Source organism: Galeopterus variegatus, unplaced genomic scaffold (genome assembly GCF_000696425.1).
Source record: "Galeopterus variegatus unplaced genomic scaffold, G_variegatus-3.0.2 Scaffold69, whole genome shotgun sequence".
NCBI lineage: Eukaryota > Metazoa > Chordata > Mammalia > Dermoptera > Cynocephalidae > Galeopterus > Galeopterus variegatus.
This window is the reverse complement of record NW_007726180.1, coordinates 1,232,427-1,237,086: the sequence shown is the minus strand read 5'-3', so window position 1 is coordinate 1,237,086 and position 4,660 is coordinate 1,232,427.

The following is a 4,660-nucleotide window of genomic DNA, read 5'->3' as shown; positions in this document are numbered from 1 at the left end:
AAATAGAAATTGTGTGATTTCAGATTCTTTGTACGAGTTAAAAGCTCTTATATTTGCATCTAAAACTGGCATTGTACAATATGAAGATGAACAATGAAATTCATGCTAATAATTTAAAATTTTACTTTTTCTTTACTTAGAATGGCATTAAATAGCAAATAAACAACACCATGACAAGCTGAGCAAGAGACTGTGGAAGAAAGAAACAAACCTTATATTTTAGTACCCTTAACAGCACTTTTTTCCTGCTTTTTAAACAAGGGGTTTTGCATTTCCATTTGCACTAGGCCAAGCAAATTATATAGTGAGCAGTGCTCAGGACATCTGGGATCCAAGAATCCATTGGCAAAGGGTCCTTACCCCTCTTCCAGGCCTTTTCCCCAGATGCATTCCAGATTTCATCACTGCTCTGTGCTCTCCTAGGTGAGGGGTCCCCAACAGGCAGCTGTTGCCACAGCCATGAAACTAGCTTGAACTTGAAGGCCGGGACACACACCACATGCCACTAAGTTTGCATTTGTTTGTCACATAGCAAAAGAATAAGAACATGTATTAGTCTGTTTCTGTTGCTTATTACAAAATACATGGAACTGGGTAATTTGTAAGGGATCAATATTTATTACTTACAGTTTTGGAGGCTGGGAAGTCCACAGTCCAGGGATCACATCTGGTGAAGACCTTGTTGGAAGTGACAGTGACGCAGGGGTCTCACATAGCAGAATGGCAGAACAGAGAGAGAAAGAGTAACCTCTTCATTCACTTTCCTTTTAAAGCCCTCAGAACTATGCCCATGAACTAGGGCATGGTCCTTACAATCTAATCACCTCTTCAAGGCCCCACCTTCTGATTATCATAATAGGATTTCCCACCCTCAACAGTTACATGGAGATTAAGTTTCTGTGACTTTAGGGGGTCATTCAATCCACTGCAGAACACATATGTTGTCTTTTTATTTTCTGCTTCCCTCACTGAACTCTGAGTGCATGTGGTACCTTGTTCACAGTTGTATTCCCAACAGCTAGCACAGAGCCTGACTCTTAGTAGGTACTTAATAAGTACTTGCCAAGTTAGTGAATGAAGAAATGAATAACCATGAAGAGGAAAGTCCCTGCCTTCAGTGGTTTAAAATCCAGAAAGGGCACCAGACAATGACAATCAGAAGTTAAATCTGATAATGGGTAATAAAAAATAGATTAATTAATTAAAATAGAGCTCTCTGGGCCCACAGAAAAGGAGCACCTAACTCAGTTTTGAATACTGTCTAGGGCAGTGGTCTTAACCTTTGGGTGAATATTAGAATTATTTAGGATTTTTAAAAGCTAAGTAATTATGATTTAATTGTCTACATCCCAGATCAATTAAAACCAGAATCCCTAGGAATGGGACCTAGATAGCATCACTTTTTAAAAGCTCCTCAGGTAATTCCAAGATGAAACCCAAGCCAAGAACCACAGGTCTAGGCCAGGTCATGAAAGATTAGTAGAAGCCAGGTAAATAGAGGTGGGGGAAGCCACGAGGGAGAATGGCATAATAAGAGAAAAAGAGATGATTCTCATAAAATGCCTGGTTCATAAGAGGTGCTCAGTAATATAGAATTTAGAGCTTTCATGTGTGCAGTTGCTGATGATTTCCTTTTTGTATGTCGTTTGGGATATAGAGAATCTATTGCCATATCTCTGGGCATTTCTCTAAGGAGCCCAGAGCATGCTGGAGGGCTCTCTCAAAGTGGTAGATGTGAAGCAGAAGCAAAAGCTTTTTCCCAAGACCTGACAGGTCTCTGGCTCTTCTGGTGTCCTGGTGACAAGCTTCTTTGTCATTAATAATTACGCTTAGCTCTAGACTTATTTTTCTTAACCCCCCTCCCCTGCCTCAGCCCAATGCATTCCCTCTGTGTTCTTAAAGGAAAACAAGGAAAGCTATTATTCTCATCAGCATTTCTCAATAGCTTGAAGGACTCTGTTATGCTTTCTGTTGGTTTGGAATCATTGGATGGGACTTAGGGGTTTCAGAGGGCTCAGGAAGTTAAGTCCATATGAACAGGCCTGAGTGCATGGATGCCATAGAACGATTTTTGCTAAATCCTTTGATCCGAACCCACAGAGGTTCAGGGGGTGAATCGGACCGGCCAAAAGCTAAAGGATTGAGATGGAAGCAAATTCCCTGGTAGGTCAACATGGCCCCCAAGTGGTGGCAGTAAAATAGAATTAGGTATTTTAAAAAACATCTAGTCCATAACAAACTGATATTCTTGTAAAAATGCAGTAAAACAAAAATCTTAGAAGAATAAAATAAAAAAAGAAACAAAGACATGAAATGTAAGCCTGTTTTATTAGATTCAACAGACATCACATTACATTTCAGTAAATGTAATCAGAAAAAATATAAAAAAGAAAAGAATTACAAAAACCATGCATGTTGTTTATGAAAGTGTGCATATAGGCATTTAATATAATCACCTTTATACTCAACAATCAAAACCAAACAAACGTTGAGAGAAGTAGCAATTCCCCATACTAAATGCCTATACACATTTTTGAACAAACACTGTATATATTGATATTTGAAGTTTTCGATGTAACAAATGAGCTTGTTTCTTGCTTGTTAACTAATCTAGACACCACTACTCAAGGGGTACAATGCATATCTAAAATGTTTCTAAGTTTTGTTTTAATAACACTCATAGTAGAGAGATCAGTCTTAAGTGTGCTGACAGAAATGAAGGAAGAATTTAAAGGCAATTTTAGCAAACTCAGAATATTTGTTTTTAACTTTTATCCAAAAAGGACTAAGTAATGCTGTATTTTAAAATTCATCTTCATTCTTTCATCAGCAGCCAGTTCTAACAATTAATCTTGTAAAGTTATAATTGAATATAAATTATCTTTCAATGAAAAAGATGAAATAAAGATCAATGAATTTTCTATGAGTAAATTTTCTTTTGAGGCAAAATACAATTCAAAACGTTATATCAGATTTGTAAGGCATTCAAAGAAAAGTTTTTGCAGATATGCAATATTAACATCATTACCTACATCAATGATAATTGCTAAATTATGAAACATGTCATAACAGTTGGTAAAAACTGTGCTTCCAAGGTTCTAACTTTTGTTTTGGTCCTTAGATCTTATCTGTCATTGAAAAACATGTTGTACTACATCCTTGCATGGGATAAGTACAGAGCTTAGATCATAAATATACTGAAAATATAGGGCAAAAAAAAAAAAAAAATCAGACTGGCTGTCCAAGTCATATCTTCAGAAGTTGAGTTAAACTAGTTTCTTATCTTGCAGAAACTCTAAGAGTTTATTCCGTAGTTCAGACATTCTCAACAGAACTTTCCTGTTGATAATCATCATACCCACCATGCAATATCATTGTTTATGTTCAGCTTCTACATTATCCACAAAATAAATGTAATGAACAAGCTAAAATGTAATGCATTAGCTTTTATGTAATTCTCAGATTTTACTATGTTAGTGAGCACACTGGTTAGTTCAGCTGATGTTATGTTTTGTAGCAAGATTTTCTTGATTTACATTCTGTTGGCACCTTAATCTGAGTAACTACTCAGAATATTTATTTGTCATTGCAGCTGAGCCATCAGAACATTACCTCTACACGAAACTTAAACTTAAAATCACATTTGTTGACAATGTTTTGTTATACAAAACATTTGTCTTTATAGTTTTTTTTTATACAGTTAAGTGCTAATTGTGTTTGTCAGCAATGAGGTTGAAAAAGAAATTATAGGACTGGCCAGTTAGCTCAGTTGGTTAGAGTGTGGTGCTGATAACGCCAAGGTCCAGAGTTCAATCCCTGCACCTGCCAGCCAACAACAACAACAAAAAAGAAATTCTACTTTAATATTTCCATCTTATGGAAAATGTACATATACTAAAAATTGCTATATTAACTCTGTTAATGATATTGAGTTACGATGGAAAAAACACTTTGCAAGCTTTGTGTTTTCTGAGTTTGTCTTCCATAAAGTAGCCCATTCCTGTCCTTGGAAAGTGATTCTTGAGCTATTTTCTTTGCCACCAAATTCACCCAACATTTCCAAGCAAACATCTTTCTTGCTTCTTTCACTAATATCTTGACAATTGTATATGGTTTTTTAGTCTTAGCAAACTGAAGGACTGTTTTATAAGAATCTTGCATAGCATAATGTTTCTATGTGAAAAATTGAACATGTACTTTTGTCGGTTTTTTAGTTCAATACTCTTTCAAAGATATTCTTTAGTTTTGAACTTTGTTCTTTACTTTTAGTTTGTTAAGTGCTGCTTACATTTTGATATCTTATATTTCTTCTTTCAGCTAGAAAATCTCCACGGGTAATACACTCTGTTTTAAGCACTTTACTATCTGTTATAGCTACAAAGATGATCTCACTATTTGAAGGAAAATACTTCTGAATAAAACTAGTACAAAATCTTTTGGCCTTCATTTTTCAGGATTCACTTTAGTCAGCATCATTTAGTTTACTCCTGCTGCTGCAATAAAAAATGGTATACCTTCTTGACAAAAAAGTACAGTGAAGCTTATTTTGCCAGGTGTAATTCAGTGTTAAAATAAATATTATAGGGCCGGCCCGGTGGCGCACTGGATAGTGCGCCGCTTGGGAAGCGCGGCGGCGCTCCCGTCCGAGGGTTCGGATCCC